General features: G+C 45.8%; 1 long non-coding RNA gene across 1 annotated transcript in view; it reads right to left on the bottom strand.

The window, feature by feature from the left end:
* The window catches only part of LOC112550569, a 69,199-nt gene extending 51,436 nt beyond the window's left edge, over positions 1-17,763 (bottom strand). Inside the window, exons 1-3 of the long non-coding RNA XR_003094494.1 lie at positions 17,679-17,763; positions 16,576-16,716; positions 12,383-12,480 (exon numbers count right to left, since the gene is read on the bottom strand). This is a non-coding gene — a long non-coding RNA (uncharacterized LOC112550569). The remainder of the gene's footprint in view (positions 1-12,382; positions 12,481-16,575; positions 16,717-17,678) is intronic.
* Between the last annotated feature and the right edge of the window lie 1,234 nt (positions 17,764-18,997).

Raw genomic sequence — 18,997 nt, 5'->3', positions numbered from 1 at the left:
GGGGTTACAAGAAGTAATGGCCACAAGCTAGCAGAGAGCAGATTTAGATTGGACATTAGGAAGAACTTCTTCACAGTTAGAGTGGCCAAGGTCTGGAACGGGCTCCCAAGGGAGGTGGTGCTCTCCCCTACCCTGGGGGTCTTCAAGAGGAGGTTAGATACCCATCTAGCTGGGGTCATCTAGACCCAGCCCTCTTTCCTGCCTATGCAGGGGGTCGGACTCGATGATCTATTGTGGTCCCTTCCGACCTTAACATCTATGAATCTATGACTTTGCTCTTCTCTTTATTGAACCACATGAGATTTCTTAAGAGAACCACTGACATAAGATGAGGCAGCACAAAGGATGAGGCAGCACAACAGCGATTATCATCCAGGATGTGCCAAATTTTAAAAAGTTATTGAGGGACACCCTGAATCTAAAAAGGTTGATAACCCTAGCTTTAACAGAAGGATAGCGAGAGCTCAGCCTAAATGTCAGGTCCAGGCCACTGAATTCTATAGTCAACTTGCAGCTTCCTTTACTGCAGATGCATCAATATTGCAGTCTTAAGGCTGGGGCATCATAAGTTGGGTCTCAGTTTCTGCGCTGATGAACACAGTGATTGCAATCTGCTCCATTTTGAAGTGCATGCTGCTCTCCAGTTTCTTGTAAGGTGGTAATCCAGCTCTGTGGTAGGTTGACAAAGTTTTGAGGTTAAACATTTTTGCTGACAAAGTTGGTGAAATTTAAAGCTTTTAGGACAGTGTTTATTAGGAGTAGGCAATGATACTGATTTTCTGCCAAGCAATGCTTCCTTTGTAATGCTGGTAGCTGCTAGCTTGGATTCCACATTCAGCTTTTGAACAAGAAACACTGGAGAGTGATTTAGAGCTGCTATCTCTGTCTTCCTCTAATCTTTATGATACCAGTCACTGCACTCCTGTTAGGTGTTTGTAATGTACAAAAGCAATGCAAAGAGTTGACAGGAAGACAGAGAGAACAAATTGGATGCTGTCATTTCAAAGCACAGACAGCATCAACTCCAGGATGAGGCTGGATCAAGATCCCTTGCACTTGAGATCCCCTCTTTCCCATAGAGTTTGGATCTGGGTTCTGCACATCTCAGAGGTTGGGATGTGCCAGATCTGGGGATCTGTTTCTTGGTTTAGTTGTAATATTAAGAGCTACATAGCTAGTACTTATGCACATGGCTCATAATTTACAGCTGCTAAAATACTTGAGGGATTTACATAATTAGAAATGTCTCTGGAAAGTATCTTGTTAATGGGACTACTAACTCACTACAACCCAATTCAACATCCAGTCAGTAGAGGGCTCCATACTCCCTTCTGAGAAGTACTACCTGAGGTTGAAGAGAAACCTGGCTCAGGAGAGAACCTGAGGCTGGGCCTAAGTGTGAGGAGGAGCAGGAGGTTAGAAATGGCAGCTTGAGCCAACTGCAGTGGAGTAGCAGCTGGGGAACAGGCAGCCTGGGAGGAGAGCCTGTAGGTCCTGAGAGATGGGCTGCGGCAGGAGGCAACAGTAAGTGCAGAAGCAAGGCAGGACTTCTGGACTTCTGCTGTACTCTGCTGCTCCTGGACTGGACAGTGCCTAAACAGCTGGGATGGAAACTAAAGCAAATGGATCTAGGCAGCTTGCATCCCTGGTGACTTGACCAAAGAAGTCCATTGTTATCAAAGTTTATCGTTGTCCTTTGGTTCTCCCCCTCCCAAGACAGGTGCCTGAAAAGCCTTGTGTTGGGAATAGCAATGTGCACTATACCCAGCACTCATGGCCCCAAGGCCACAGCCCATGCAAAATCTCAGTAAGGAGGACAGGTTTGCTATTACCATATTTTCTCACATACGACACACACTTAAAAAACAAAAACAAAAAAACCAACCAGCTGCTGGAAATTAGTGTGCGCCTTACATGCAAGTAAATACAGTAACAACAGTTACTGCTGCTGAAGCTTTGGCGACAAATGAAAAATTAAAGTCTGAACGTGATCCACAGGGACCAGAACAATGGGCAGGCTCAGATCCCCAACTGCTGCTATTTAGCTACTTGCTTCAAGGAAAGAGCTTTTCCCTGCATTCTGCCTTTCAAAAACAAGGTGCATATCTTATTCTGGGGTGTGTTGTATGGGAGAAAAATATGATGTAATCATCCATGGCTACTTGGAACTCTACAGATACCACTGTGAGGCACATCAAGATCGTTTGGGACTTTATAGAGTCAAGGGAACTAGAAGCCAAATCTTTTTATGCCCAAACACAGCCCCTTCCTGCTGGAACAAAGAGAGAACCTCTGTCTGCCATTAAGCATTCACCAGAGCCTACTGGTCCATGGTGCTACTATGATTAAGGCATCCTAGTAGCCAACAGCATAAAGTGGTGTATGAAGCACCATAGCTGGCTGCCTTTGACTCCCCAGCACAAGTGAGCAGGTGCCCACTAGCAGCTGAGTTGGCTGGGGGTTACACAAATGCAGAGCAAAGCTTTGACTCATAACTGGAGAGCCACGCCAAGATGCTTTAGCTCGGGGCGGACAATTATTTCAGGCGGAGGGCCGCTTACTGAGGTTTGGCAAGCCATCGAGGGCCACATGACAGGCAGCCAGGGGCAGATAAATATTAATTTTGTAAGTTTTTTAGGGGCCCTGCAGGCCAGATAGAATGGCCTGGTGGGCCGCATTTTGCCCTCCCCTGCTTTAGCTGCTCTACCACCATGCCCCTATGATATGCAATTTCTATTTCATTCAGCAGGGGGCAGTGATATACAGCAGTCATCTCATTACAATATATTCCTCTTATCTAACAACTTCATTCAGGATCATTAAAGAGATTATTTATATGAGTGTATAGGTATCCAAGCAATTTACCATAGGGATAAGACATACAAAACAATGGCCGTAGGGTAAATTGTTCATAAAAGACAAGATTGTATAGATAGTTTTGGGTCCCATACTTCAAGAAGGATGTGGACAGTTTGGAGAGTTCAGCGCAGAGCAACAAAAAAATGATTAGGGTCCTAGGAGGCAAGACTTATGAGGAACGGCTGAAAGAACTAGTTATTTGGTCTGGAGAAGAGAAGACTGATGGGGGATTTGATACCAGTGTTCAAATCTATAACAGTGAACAGGGTTACAGAAAAGATGGAGATGGGCTTTTCTATGTGGCTGTAGGGGACAGGACTAGGAGCAACAGCCTCAAACTGCAGCATGGGAAATTTATGTTAGAGATAATTCTGACTATGAGCATGGTCAAGTGTTGGAACCTAGCGAAGTTGTGGAATTTGCATCCTTGGAAGTTTTCAAGAACAGGTTGGACAGACACTTGGCTAGGATGCTCTAGTCAGGGATGTTCCTGAATTGAGCAGGAGCTAGATGACCTCATGAGGTCCCTTCCAGCCCTACTTCCCTATAATCCTCTGCTCCATGGTAACAGCCCACGTGGTAAGTACAAACTAAAATGCAGTCATTTACCCCTCTCACAAGCTAAGATACAGTAGTTTTATCTCTATTTATTGTGGAAAGTGTGAAAGGGCAGATCTGGATGGGGTGCGAGTGGTTTGGCTGCACTCCCCTTTCAGATCACAAGAGCAGTAGCTGGGGACTTTAAGCCCCAGAAGCAGGTAAAAATCCTGATCCCCTTTCCTCCCTGCTCACAACACTCCTTCATAAAAATAATAGAAAATTAGGATTAGAAGGGACCTCAGGGGGTCATATCTAGTCCAACCACCTGCTCAAAGCAGGACCATCCCTAACTAGATCATCCCAACCAAAGCTTTGTCTAGACAGGCTTTGAAAACCTCCAAGGATGGAGCTTCCACCACCTCTCTGGGTAACCTGTTCCAGTGCTTTACTACCCTCCTAGTAAGAAAATTCTTCCTAATATATAACCTAAACTTCCCTTGCTGCAACTTGAGAACATTGCTCCTTGTTCTGTCATCTGTCACCACTGAGAACAGTCTCGCTTCATCCTCTTTCAAACCCTTCAGGTAGTTGAAGCCTGCTATTAAGTCCCCTCTTCTCTATTCAATCTCCTCTTTTCTAGACTAAATAAGCCCAGTTCCTTTCCTTCACTCTTTATTCATCAGTCATGTCCCCAGTAGTTGAAGCCTGCTATTAAGTCCCCTCTTCTCTATTCAATCTCCTCTTTTCTAGACTAAATAAGCCCAGTTCCTTTCCTTCACTCTTTATTCATCAGTCATGTCCCCAAGCCCCTTCACCATTTTTGTTGCCCTCCACTGGACTCTCTCCATTTTTCCACATCCTTTCTATAGTGGGGGGCCCAAAACTGAACACAGTACTCCAAATGTGGCCTCACCAGTGCTGAATAGAGGGGAAGGCAGGTAAGGTTCTTTGAGTAGATGTGATATCTTTTATTAGACCAATTGAGTAGCTGGAAAAAAGTTCTTAGCAAGCTTTCAGGAGCAGTCACCCTTCTTCAGGCACAGGAAGTCTCTGACACTCCAAGGAAATAGAGGGAAATAATCTCTTCCTTTGACCTACCAGCAACACACCTACCAATGCAGCCCAGTATACCATTAGCCATCCTGGCAACAAGGGCACACTGCTGGCTCCTATTCAGCTTATTGTGCACTGTAACCCCCAGGTCCTTTTTTGCAGAGCTGCTACCCAGCCAGTCAGCTCCCAGTCTGTACTGGTGCATGGGACTGTTCTGCCCTAGGTGCAGGACTTTGCATTTGTCCTTGTTGAACCTCATGAGATTCCTTTTGGCCCAATCCTCCAATATGTGTAGGTCACTCTGAATCCTAGCTCTACCCTCCAGCATATCTACTACTCCCCCACAGCTTGGTGTTGTGGCAGAAAGCCACCTTTGTTTCCCTCCCAAAAACTCAGCTCTGTGACAATTTTAATTAGGATGGACCCAGCCAAGAGGCACATCCTTACCTTATCTCTTTAGGTAACTGGAGCTGGATACATTCCCGAGGGAGGGGGGAAACCTGCTCCCTCTGCCTACATGATTAGTACCACCTATCTGGGTGAGGGACTTCCCTCCTGGTGGGCTAGAGTCTGCCTGACAACTAGTGATGTATTTCAAATTGGTTGGCTGCTGGCCAACAGGTGCTGACCTCCATTGGACCAGGTAAATGAGGTCACAAGGGCTATATAAGTTAAGGACAGCCCAGGAGGAGCGGGGCAGCAGCCATGAGGGTTACTCAGGAACAAAGAAGAGCTGTACCATCTGCAACTTGCCCTCTCTCTCAAAACTCATGATCAAGGAACTGCCTGCCTCCAGAGGGATTCTCCAGCTGCCTCTGGATGATACTTGTGAGTAAGCTACCTGAGATCCACCTAGATATATAGCTTGCAGTAACTCAGATGCGAAATCAAAGGCTACCTCAGCCACAGGAGTTTGCTCAATGGGATTTCTCTGTGAATGCTCTACCCTGTACCCTATTCTAACCCTACCCTCTGTAACCAATAAAGTACTCCTTTGTACCTAGCGTGGGAAACTTATTGGGAGTGGGTCTAGATTATGCCTTGGGGTCCCCTTGGCTCGGCTGACTAAGGGAGACCACTACTTGTGCTTCTGACTGAGGGAAGCACCCCAACTTCTTGAAGTGAATCAAGTCCCTTTGAGGGCTACTAGGCCTGTGTTTCCCAGAGTGCGCAGAGCCCGAATTAATTCCAGAGCTCTGGGTGGTGGCAGTGGAACCCCCAGGCTAGCGAGTGTGCTCCAGAAAGGGGGTCGGCCCAGGGAGTGCCCTCAGAGCTTGGAAGGTGGTCGGGCACAGGGAGGTGGGTGGCTCAACACAGGAGCTCCCCCTACTGGCCCACCACACATGTCATATGCAAACTTGCTGAGGGTGCATTCTGTGCCATCTTCCAGATCGTTGATTAACACGTTGAACAAAACCAACCCTACGACCGACCCCTGGGGCAGCCCATTTTATACCGGCTGCCAACTAGACATTGAGCCATTGCTTAGTACCCTCTAAGTCCGATGCTTCAGCCAGTTTTCTATCCATCTGACAACCCATTCATGCAGCCCATACTTCCTTAGCTTCCCTGGGAGAATGCCATGGGAGACAGTATCAAAAGCCTTGATAAAATCAAGGTACACCACATCCACCGGTCTCCCGGCATCCACAGAGCCAGTCATCTCATCATAGAAGGCAGTCAGGTTGGTCACGCATTATTTGCCACTGGTGAATCCATGCTGCCTGTTCCTAATCGCCTTCTTTTCCTCCAAGTGATTAGAAATGGATTCCATGAGGATCTGCTCCATGATTTTTCCAGGGACTGAGGTGAGGCTGACTGGTCCATAGTTCCCTGGGTCCTCCTTTTTCCCTTTCTTAAATATGGATACTATGTTTGGCCTTTTCTAATCACCTGGGACCTCTCCTGATTGCCATTAGTTTTCAAAGATGATGGCCAGTGGCTCTGCAATCACATCAGCCAATTCCCTCAGCACCCTTGGGTGCATCCCATCTGGCCCCATGGACTTGTACATGTCCACCTTTTCTAAGTAGGCCCTAACCTGTTCTTTCACCATTGAGGGCTGCTCACTAGGGCTGTGTGAAGCTTCACTCCCTGATTTGATTCAGCAGTGATTCAGCCCGATTTGGTGGCCAAATTTCCAAATCAGATCAGAAGGCCCTTTAATCTTTCTGAACTGAATTGGAGAGATTCAGAAGATTCAGATATAGACAGAGCTTTAAATGTTTTTTCTACATACCTCTAGGTAGCAGGCGGCTCGAGAGTGCTGCAATGCTGGGGTGGATGGAGTGTCTCACAGAAGCGCGGGGGGCTCCTCAGCACGCTTGGCAGCAGACCAGGAAGTGGACCAGAAGCACTTCCAGTCCACTTCTGGAACCGCTGGGGAGCATGTTGCACCCCCTGGCTCGGTGACTGGTGCCCCCTGGGTCTGGGGGGGACGCTCCATGCACCCCAGAATTGCAGCATTCACAAGCCATGCCTGCTACCTCAGGTATGTAGAAAATTTTTTTAAAATTTTTGTGTTTGTCTGAATTGCTGATTTTCCAAAGTAGCATCAAATCTTCAGATAAGGGTTCAGCCAAATTGAATCAGGGACAGTGATCCGAATCAATGAATTGAATCACTGTCCCTGATTTGATTTGGCTGAATCCGAATCAAATAGGGCCCATTTCGCACACCCCGACTGCTCACCTCCTCCCCAAAATGTGCTGCCCAGTACAGTAGTCTGGGAGCTGACCTTGCCTGTGAAGACTGGAGTGAAAAAGGCATTCAGCACTTCAGCCTTTTCTGCATCCTGTCAAAAGTTTGCCTCCCCTGTTCATTAAGGGACCCACACCTTCCCTAATCCTCCTCTTGCTACTAACATACTTGTAGAAACTCTTCTTGTTACCCTTCACATCCCCTGCCAGCTGCAAATCCAATTGTGCTTTGGCCTTCCCGAATTCATCCCTGCATGCTTGAGCAATGATCTTATATTCTTCCCTAGTTATTTGTCCAAGTTTCCACTTCTTATAAGCTTTCTTTTTGTGATTTATTTTACTGAAGAGTTTCCTTCTAAGGAAGCTGCCACACTTGCTAGTCTTCCTGCGCATTGGGATGGTTTGCTCCTGCATTCTCAGTAAGGCTTCTTTAAAGTACAGCCAGCTCTCCTGGACTCCTCTCCCCCTCAGTCTGGCTTCCCAGGGGATCCTCCCCATGAGTTCCCTAAGTCACTTGAAGTCAGCTTTTCTGAAGTCCGGGGTCCTTACTCTTCTGCTCTCTATCCTTCCTTTCCTCAGGATCCTGAACTTAATCGTCTTGTGGTCACTGCTGCCCAAGTTGCCATCTACTAGCACATTCCTCACCAATCTTTCCTGTTTGTGAACAGCAGGTCAAGAAGAGCATGGCCTCGAGTTGGCTGCTCCAGCACTTGCACCAGGAAGTTGTCCCCAGTACTCTCCAAAAACTCCCTGGATTGCCTGTGCACTGCTGTATTACCTTCCCAGCAGGTATCAGGGTGACTGAAGTCCCCCATGAGAACCAGGACCTGTGACTGAGAAACTTCCACTAGCTGTTTGAAGAAAGCCTCATTCACCATGACATCACCATTGCTTTCCCCTCTCACCCTCATCCAGAGACTCTCAGCAAGCCTATCTCCAGCTTCATACTGGAGCTCTGAGCAATCATATGGCTCTTTTACATAAAGTTCAACTCTTCCTCCTCTTCTCCCCTGCCTATCCTTCCTGGCCAGTTTGTACCCATCCATGACAGTGCTCCAGCCATGCAAGCTCCCACCAAGTCTCTGTTATTCCAATCATGTCATAGCTCTGTGACTGTGCAAGTCCTTCCAATTCTACCTGCTTGTTTCCCAGGCTATGTGCATTTATGTACAGGCACCTGAGGTAACCAGTTGATTGCCCTCCTCACTAGGTTAGCGAGCCTGCCTGTGAAGATGCTCTTCCCTCTCTTCATCAGGTGGATCTCATCTCTTCCCAGCAATCCTTCTTCTTGAAAAAACATCCCATGGTCAAAGAAGCCAAAGCCCTGCTGGTGACACCACCTGCACAGCCAGATGTTGATCTGCAGGATGCACCTGCTCCTGCCCTGACCCTTTCCCTTGACCGGAAGGCTCAATGCGAACACAAACTGAGTCCCACACCCCCTCACCCTTGCACCCAGAGCCCCGTAGTCACTTTTGATACACCCAGGGTCTCCCCTGGCAGTATCACTGGTGCCCACATGGATGAGCAGCATGGCTTAGTAGTCAGAGGGCCAGATAAGCCTCATTAGTCCCTTTGTGACATCTTGGATCTGGGCTCTGGGCAAGCAGCAGACCTCCCAAGACAACAGGTCAGGTTGACAAATGGCTCCCTCCATCCCCCGCAGAAAGGAGTCTCTAACCACCACCACCCGTCACTTCTTCTTGGTGGTGGTCATCTCGTTCCTTCCCACCTTGGCAAGGCCTAACCTGTCCTCCTCCACCAAGGGAACATGCTCCTCCCTCTCTGTTGCTAGGGCTGCACATCTGTTCTCCAGATGAATGACTGAAGATGGAGGTGAAGATCTCTGCTTACTGCCAAAAGTCACAAGCCTCCAGCTTCCACTCTCTTGGGTGTCCATGTCCTCTCTCTTCTATAGCGCTACGTATGGCATTTCTTCCTCCACAGTCCCAGAGGTCTCTTCCAGCATCGAACTGATGAACTCCCCATGGTGGAGGATGCTTCAGAGCTTTGCCACCTCCTCCTGTGGTTCTCTTGCCTGTTCCCTGAGAGACACCACCAGGAGGCACTGCTCACACCACAGGCACTCCCCAACCTGGCCATCACTGGAAGGAATCTGCAAGCTGTGGTCCCCACAGCGCCAAACCTTGACCTGGGTGGACTTGTCATGCTGAGCGGTCCTGCCTAGACAGAAGCCTCACAGATGCAAGCAGTGGCAGTGACCATGGCATTGTGACATCCTCCAGCCATTTCCCTGGGTCCTTTAATTTGCTTTCTCTCTCTTATTGCTCTTCTTCCAAGCAGACCTTCCCTAGCAAACTCACTTGCAAGCTGGCCAGTTTATTGTTCATTGCCCTTTTATTCCTGCTTCCTCATGTCAAGCTGCCCCTCAGAAAGCAGGAGTGGGGGGAGGGGGCCATAAATTAGCCTAAGAACTGTCTTCAAACAGCTTACCCTGTTTGCAGCCCCTGGTTACTGGCTCCCTAGTCACCTAGGGAGTCTCCTTTTATACCCTGCTGGGCCTACACTGACTCTACCCCCTTGTTAGTGCTTCTGTCAGGCCCAGGAAGCAATCACTCAGCAATCATCAATCACTCCTAGCTTCTTAGAGTACACCCCCCACCCCCCTCAAATACACACAGCCCACCCAACAATCAGCAAACTAAGGCACAGGTAGCTGTATCACTTACTTTCCCTGCGTGTCTGGTGCCTGGCTTCTCTCCCCCTTCCTCCTCTTGCCCCAGCAACTGCCTGCAAACTGCTTACCCTGTTTGCAGCCCCTGTTCACTGGCTCGCTGGTCACCTAGGGAGTCTCCTTTCATACCCTGCTGGGCCTTCACTTGCCTGTACAGGGGCATCTCCCCTTTTGGTGGTCTGCTGTTCTTCCAGAGGCTTGAGGAAAGGCATTGGGATACCTGAAAGCTTCCCTATGTCTAGCCCAACTACACAGTTGGTCCAACAAAAGAAATCACCCACAAAAATTCTTGTTAACAGTAGTACAGTGCCATCTAGCACCATGCTGAGACACTGGTTGCTTATTGACTGAGAGGACTTAAATTACCACAGGTACTCCTCCATCAGATGCACTTTCGTTACCAGTCTTTCCTTAAAATGCAAACTCTGCAAAAGCTAAAATTCCAAGCACAAAGTGGCAGGGCTGAAGAGATTAATTGCAGAAGCTTGTATTACCCATGTTTCATAGACTGGTCCTTCCTGAGATATAATTACACAAGTGGAAGAGACTAATAGTTTGGCTCTTCCTATAGCCTGCTGCAAGCTACAGAGAAATGAAAGATGTGTATAACACATTTGGCCAAATAGCCCAAGTTCCTATGCCAAATAAGCAGTATCAAACCATGTAAGGAAAAAATCATTCCCATTTCCAGCTAATGACAAATTCCATACTTGGAAGGGAATCTCAAGGAAACAGTACTGCACATGAAGCTTTCACTTTTTTCAACTTCTGGGTGACTTTCGGTGTTGCAATTTAAATGTCTCACTAAAGAATTTGTAATCCTGAAATCTCTTTTATTTATACAAGGATTTAGTTAAAACAAAACTCTTGGCCTGATTCCCTCTAATTTACCATGTGGTAAGCAAGGAGTAACTGCATGGAAGTTAGGGAAGTTACACTGTTGTGAATGAGAGCAGAATGAGGCCTGTGATGTTTACATATTGCTCTTGGTTCCTTAATCTAAATGAACCCAGGGCCCCTCCGTGCTATGCACTGGCATTTGTAGATGCACAGATGGAAAACATTCCCAATGTTGCTCAGGCCTGGTCAATCAGCTGGATTGTAATTAAAATTAATATGGTGTTAGTGAAGGGGGTTTCACTGTTCATGCCAGAAGTGGTTCCCACCAGACTGAGTCCTCCAACAATGGAAAGAGTCTGCTGTCACGTGAACTCTTGTAACAAGGATGACTCAGGCCGTCATACTCTGATTCACTGCTACTGGGTCATCACCAAAGCATCAAACTGGGGCCATATTAGTAGCTCAAGCTTCCTCTACTTGGTTTTGATTTATAAGGGAGGATCAGGCAAGAGGTATAGCCTGATTCCCCTCCCACACTAGTTTTCTCTTATGATAACTCCAAACAGGTGATGGGCAATGGCTTGTGGTTTTTTAGGGAAGAGTTCAGGAGAGCAGCCCCAGCACCCTGGGGATATGAGAGTTAAATAATGACTCTGTGTGTGTTAAGAAGCTTGTTCAGGGGAACAAGAAGATGTCCCCAATGGGACTTCAGCTGATTTGAGCCCGAGGGCTAGACCTCATCCCTTGGTAAGTGACAACACTATTGCATAACAGATACTTCTGTGTTTCAGTAGGTCAGCCTTATTTGAGACAACTATGGACTGTGGACTCTGTTAATTATGAGGGGCAGCTAATCCCACGCTCCCCTAGGTCCTTTCCTTTATTAGCAAACTGCCAACTGAGAACTTTATGTCAGCCACAGAAATATTAGTTAGCTGTGATTATGTATTTTGCTGAGATCTCAGCAAACATCCCAGATCATCTTGGCCCTATTACCTGTTCATTGGTAACTAAAACATGGAAGGTTATTGGAGCACAGAGCTGAGTATGTACTATAGGGCTCTGGAGAGCTTGACTGACCCCTTAAGTAGTAGCAGGGGTAGCCAACTGGAAGACCATGTGCAACTGGCAAGGAAATACAGCTCCTACCCTGCTTGGAAATGCCATCAGTATTAAGTAAGAGCAGTTGTAGATCTTAAGTTTAAACAGGTACAGAAAATTAAGGTTAAGAATTAGGGAAACTGGACTGGCAGTAAGGGCAGGGGAGGGGAAAGGGGACTTGGTGCTGATTTGCTGTTTTCAACTGAATTATGTCTTGAGTCATTGTCAGGGCACTCAGAGCCTGGGAAAGATACCCTGATGTGTCCAAAATAACAGTGAGGCCTGTGTTGGGCCTAATTTTCCCAAAAGTCCTGCACTAGTGCACGCATATACTTCTTATACATTTTGGCAATAGAATGTATATACACAAAAACCATCTCAAACACATCTATGCATGTGATAGATTCTACTCCTTGGACATGCAAGTGCTGGCACTCAAAAAACTGCATACATCCAACAAGAGGCAAGAGCGTTGCCCCATTGAAAATCAGATCCATTATTTCCAACTAGCAGTAGCAATTGAAGCTTATATTTCTCATAGCTTTACGAAATAAGTTTCAGTGCACAAAAGAAAAGACCTATCAGAACAACGTACCACTCTGTTCTCCTCTTCTGCTGGGATCAATAGAGGGATGGATTGAAAGATGTGCAGCTGCCCCCTGCCTCTTAGGAGATTAGCAGAATGGAATAGCCCTGAGAGAAGAGGAGAATAAAGATGGCTTAAAGTTATTACTGTGTGAGGACACTGTCCTCGCACACATTACATGAAGATATGGCCCTTCAAAGGGTCATTTTCTCTTGCATGTGCCTCAGCTATTCTTATGCAGGCTCTTTGGTTCATCAACGGTCAAATTCTGGTCTTACCGCATATTAAATCTAGAGCATCTTCACTGAAGCCAGTGGCTTATTTTGTATTTACAGTAATGTAAATGAAATTAGACTAACCCTAATGTATTTACATATTGTTATATAGAATGTGATAATATAAGACCATACATGGAAAAAATAGAGGAATAATGTATTTAAATGATGTGGGACAGTTTCGTATGTATGTAGAAGGGTATTTCAGAAAGTAACAGAAATTTCTAAATGAAACTATTTTGTGTGCAATGATCATTTACTGGACCAAATCACTTCTTGACATAATTGTCAGGCATTTTGCTATTAGTTTCTGAAACACCCTTGTATTTAAGAAACTTTCTTTGCTGAAGTTTTCACAGTGCCCAGATATATCTGCAAAGCCTTGCTTTAACTCATCTGTAGAACCATAATTTCCCTTGGGATTCTCAACATACTGCACATATCAGAAAATTATCCTGTTGCAGCCCCGTACTCTTTCCTTTCAGCATCATCAATAACAACAAGAACAATAATAAATCATGATTGCATGCCATAGGCTTTTATACCAAACAAAAAAGGATCATTTCTCTGGTTGCATATATTTTAACTCCAAAAGGGACTACTTATAACATCTAGTCTGACCTTTATTTTTTTTTAATCAAATTTAATAGCAACATTTCTTCCAACTGCTAGTTTAATGAAACTACCAAGAAGAGTACCAGTCATAAGCTATACAGTAGATAATAAGGAAAGGGAATCCAAATGTTTTGAGATTCCGTATAGGAATTTAAATCTTTTCCTGTTACTACTGGACATATAGAAAAGAAAGAGTGACCAATTTAGCTTTTGTACATTCACATCTTCACTGCAGGGTCAAAACCGTGCTCGTCTTGAGCTCTTTACCATATGATATACGCATTACAAAAAGGGGAATTGTCATGGTGATTAAAACAAAATCATTAGGTGCCTGTAGGTATGCTGGGAGGTTGCTCTGATGCGCTGTAATTGCCGCGTGTTGGAGCAGACTCAATTAACTGAGTCTGCTGGAGCACAGTAATTACTGCACTCCAGCAGCCTCCCATGTCTCATGTATCAGTGTCCCCATGCTTCAAAATGGCAGTAGGGATGCTTGAACTAAAGCTTGTCGAATGAGCTTTAGTTCAAGTGCCCCACTGACATTTTGAAGCACAGAGACGCTGATACATGAGACACTGTGGCACTTCAATTAGAGCAGTTGTTCTTGGGGCTATTCTAATTAAAGCACTACCCCCCTCAACCACAGAGCACGTGTAAAAGTGCCCCTCCCCTGACTGCACCATATTGTCTGCATAAACTCCTACATGGAGATGAATTACACCTTTATCTTATTTTAAAACTCTACTAATGCTTGCCGTTAATTACCCTGCCTGAACAGTCATTTTTTACTTTAAGGGATGTACAGACTCAGGTCCAATTTAACCTGTATGGCAACTAAGACTCAGCTGCTGCCCACCTCAAATTGATGCGTGTCTCAGAAGACTGATCCTATGCCACCTCTAAGATGCCTAGGTCTCCCATTCTTGCTATGGGCAGCCTAATGGACATTAGAGGCCAATCCTGCGGTGCCCTGGAGGGCACTCAGCTTTTCCATTTTGGCAATGGGCAGCATTATACACCTCCTGAGGCTGACGGTATTCCATCCAGAGAAATGCACATGTCTTTACCATTCTCTCAGGGGATAGACATCTGGCAGGTTAATACGCTTGTGTCACATTGAAATCCAGCTTGATCTGACATGTTAAGAGGGGAAACACCATGCTGGAGTCCCATTCATTCATAGCAGGTGTCTGCCAGTGCACCAGATGGACAGAAAGCAGCACTGACTTCACTGTAAATGAAGGGGATGGGGGAGACCTGTTCTGGTAGTGCCACTCACATTTGGTCCAATAGCTTTGTGGTTAAGGCTTTTGCCCAGAAGATAAGATATATGCACTCTTGGCACACCTCAGACTCAGGAAGAGTTGAACTCACATCTCCCAGTGCCTAAACCTCCTCAGCCTGGGATAGGCAGGCCTGCACATGTCCTTCATCTTCCCTGTTAAAGCTAGGTCATTTGCTGGCAGGGAAAACAAGTCATAGGGGCAAAAGGAAAACAGGCAAGCGGAAGCTGGGTTCGGGGGTACAGCAAGGTGGGCAGTATCTGGGAGGGAGGCCTGATCCCAATGTTTTTTGTGTATTCTGTTCAGTGACTATTTAATGCACATGGATAAAATACTGGTAGCAGGGCCTGGAGCCCAGAACTCCCCAATCCCATGTGAGAGCTCAAACAATGGAGACAGACAATCACACTCAGGCTTGCTGCCTGGACTGTGGAGACATTTTACATTAGGCCAGCACAGGTGTCAAATTCTCCCGCCCCCTGGGCTGGATCCAGACCACAGGGCTCCTCATGGGCTGGATCTGGATCCACCTGTGGTAGTATGGTGTGTGGTAGTAGTGTTACCTGCTGTAGGTTCCTGAGCCGTGGCGATTAATGCAGCTATGCTGGGCCCTCCACTGCCAGTATACTTCCCTTGCAGAGCTTTGTATGCTGGAATTCAGAAGCAGGTCCCACCCCTACTTGCCCCGTCCCTTGAGAAGCCCTGTGGGCTGGATGATATGGTACTGTAGGCTGGATCTGGCCCACAGGCTGTAACTCTGACAGCCTTGTATTAGACAGGCATTGATTAAAAAAAGAGAGAGCTTGGCTATAGTGATCAGAAGCCAGCCCTCCCTCCCACCTCCTCATTAGGCTACAGCACAATACCGCTACCTGCTTGCTTGCTCTCCAGCCTCTTGACTCTTGCATTTCTTCCTAATCCATGTCTCAGGATGGATCCATGTCTCAGCCCCCACCCCCAGCAGGACTCCCAGGAGTCACAGGCAAAGGCCATAGCTGTAATCATAGCCGCAGCCACAAAACGATCCTGGTCACTTGGCTCACCTATTCTTTTTGACACTGAATACATCGATCCCAGATTTTCAATTTTTGCAGGGTAAGTTCCTGGCCCCAGATCAAGTCTCCATACATGAACGTTAAACTCTTTCAAGTTCTACTTGCAAGGGGTACTCAGCTCTGTGGATTGAGCACATGCAAATCAAGTGCATTTTAAAGATAATCTCAGTTCTAAGAGGGAAAGGTTATGAATATCAGTAGCTTTCACATTCAGAACGAATCAGAGAGGTGAAATGCCACTGACTGTTCTTAGCAGCATTTTACCTTGAGAATGACAGAGTTGGATTGGGCTGTCTTCCCCCCCCAACTAATAGACTGAAAGATTAGTTTGCTGATCTATATACAATACTGACTCGGCCAGGTTTGTTGCCAGAAGAACTCCCACAGAGATGCATACAAGGAAGAGCATCATTCATCTGCACAGTAAGGTGCAAGTCATATATATCAAGATGAAGAAATGAGGAAATATGGACACACATTAAAGGACTGATCTCCTAGCATGACAAGGGCACTCAGTCTTATGCCACCATGCTGTGTACTGCTGAGTCACTTTATTGCAGCAACCAAGATAGAGAGACATAAAGAACTAGTAAAATAACCTATGCTGCATTAGTTTGGTCACTAGCAAACACCTAACTAAAACTTGTAGTTATGTTCCCCTGAATTTTTAAAGCTAGCAGTTCATTCCTATTGGGAATGAACATGTACACAGAATAACCCCTTGCCACACAAACTATCAAGCACATGCAAATTGAACCCCTTCCTGTTTAAACTAGTGGCTTATCCAACAGTATCTCCAAGTCACGTCTCAAATGTAAACACTTACTTTCCTCTTTATATAATTGTATTTTGTACAACACTAAGACACAAGGATCAAAGGAAGGGGACAAATGCAAAACAAAAACCAGATTACCAGTCTGAGATTTTGGTCAAGGCTGGGACTAGACCAGGACCAGGTAAATCTGAGTCCTTACCCCTGCTTTGCTAGAGAGTCCCTGGGCATCAATGTCAGCCCCAGCAACTCTGCTTCTGCTGTCCCCGAATCTTCCTCCAGAGCTCCTCAAGGACAGCCCGGCCCCTCACGCTTGGCATTTGAAAGAGTCGCTGTGATGTGCCTAAGGAGAAAGCATTGCAAAGATGCAACGTCAGTAGTTTTCCTCTTAGAGGTTGGAGGAACTTGTAATGTGTGCTCCTAGCTCCTATGCATGGGAGGAGTCCAGAAGACCAGAAAAATATGAAAGCTGAGCTTCAAAAGATCAGGCTAAACACTTACTCCTTTGTAGGTTACATTAAACCCTGGGTGTACAAATTAGAAGGGCCCAAGGCAGCTCTCACTTGCCTGACTATCACTTACTCTGTACAACAGACCCACAGGTCTCTCTGCACTAGTCAGCATTACAGGGATCAACATTTTGCACAGATGGACTGCACTGCAGAGCTTCAGCCCACATGGAAATCACTAGCAGGTTTTCTTTCCTTCAGCTTGATGCATGCTTTCTAACTCGTTCTTTTCACAAGTGCAGCTCCTAGCCGGAAGCAAAGCGAGTGGGAATTTGGGGTAGGCATGGCAGGGTCTGTGCAGGAAGATGCCATTGTTTGAGTTCTAGCAATGTCGTTGCTACTACCTCTCTTCAAAGAAGATGGGTAAATATCATGTTTAAGACATACTGTCGATAAGAAAAGAAGAAAGAATACAAGAGGTGCATTAAAATAGCAGTAAAGCTGAACTGTAGTAATCATAATAGCAACCTGGTGGCATTTGCTCTCCTGACCTGGAACACCCATTGGTGTTGCAGTCTCAACAGCCTCCTAACAAGTGTTAAGTTTGCTTTTGGTTCTGTGGAGCAGATGAGTTAGATATCACAAATTGATATCACTTGTGACTGAAGCCAAAGAGTAACACTGCTCTAGAAAGGACTGAAAAAGGGTTGTACATTACCCTGTCCTATTCTATTACAAGTCTCACACCATTAGCATGTCTTAGTTCAGCTTACAGAATTCCATATTTCTTATGCTAACCTACTTTCCTGTTTCCATTTTACTTAGATGTACTTACTTACACTGTGAAGTTACTCACCAGCAACAGCTTTGTCAGAATTACTTCTAAGGGGCCAATAATTTCATATGCAAGTACTGAGCACATTGCTCTTTTAAAGAAGATATCTATTTGGGGTGGAAGGAGAAGGGCTGGAAGCCTTTATTTAAAAAAAAAAAAAAAAAAAAAAGGACTAAACTGGTTTCCTCTAGCAAGCAGCCTGATATCCCACAGCTGAAAGCACTTCACCTCCTGCTCTTGAAAATAATTTCCCGCTGACTCATCAGCTGCATCATCATGTGGACTGCAGCTGTCACCAAGATCCTGATTGCCAAGGGCCTTATATTCTAGGCCCAAGATCTTGAATTCAGTCTGGAAGAAATGGGGGAGATAATGGAACTTGTGGAGCATCTGCCTTTGTCAATATGCTGTATTACTGTTTGCTCCATCCTTTTTGTTCCATTTCTGAGTGTTACATTAAACATCAAATGGTGGAGTGAATGGGTGGCAGCTGAAGGGGGAGGTAATCAATACATAGCCTGTGGTGCTTTTATCCTTATCTAAAAGGAAAGGGAGAGCCCAGATTCTCTGTGGAATTTAGACACCTAACTCTGGTTTAAATTAAATTTCCATCCTATTTAGGCCTTATTTTGGAAGTTGAGGTGATATGTAAGACTTGCTCTAGCTGTCTGCATTAGGCTGAATTTAATTTAGTTTGCATAGCCCTATTCTCATGAAGAAACACGAATTGGTGTATAAATGAGGATATTCATTTTTTACTGTGGCCAGTTTCCAGACTAGCCAGACAGACAAAAACTTGCCTTGATGCTCTAATAATCTGTATGTCCAAGAGGCTTTGTGTGTGGTCTGGTGCCCCAATCAGTGGGAAGGTTAGGGTGCTGGCAAGTTGAGTGAAATCCCTCTGCAAATCACCATTACATTAGTCTTCCCTGGGTTCGGCTTGAACTCTCAGCACTTCCTCCTTCTTGGGCTCTGCAACCATTAACTGTCTCCGTTACACTAGATTTCCAAACATGGTAAAAAATCATTAATTAGCCCCTATGTCTCTTATCACCTAGGCATATCCTTAACTTGAATGTTTGAAAATAAGCACACTGAGAGCTAAGGAGAAACTGGCTCCCACTCTACTGGGATCATGGTATCTGAGGAGACATTGTACCTCATAGACTGCCTTGTCACTCAAGGGGCATGAGACAGCTTCTGCATCCCTTCAGCAGGTGCAGCATACAATACCATTCATGACCAGGCCACTTAAATGGATCTCTGGCATTATTGTATCCTAGAGAGCTAGAGAAGTGTGCCAGATCAGAAAGCGTACCAAATTTTGCAGTGGGCAAGGG

This window comes from Alligator sinensis, unplaced genomic scaffold, assembly GCF_000455745.1.
Source record: "Alligator sinensis unplaced genomic scaffold, ASM45574v1 scaffold47_2, whole genome shotgun sequence".
Lineage (NCBI taxonomy): Eukaryota > Metazoa > Chordata > Crocodylia > Alligatoridae > Alligator > Alligator sinensis.
This window is presented reverse-complemented; position numbering and strand designations above follow the sequence as displayed.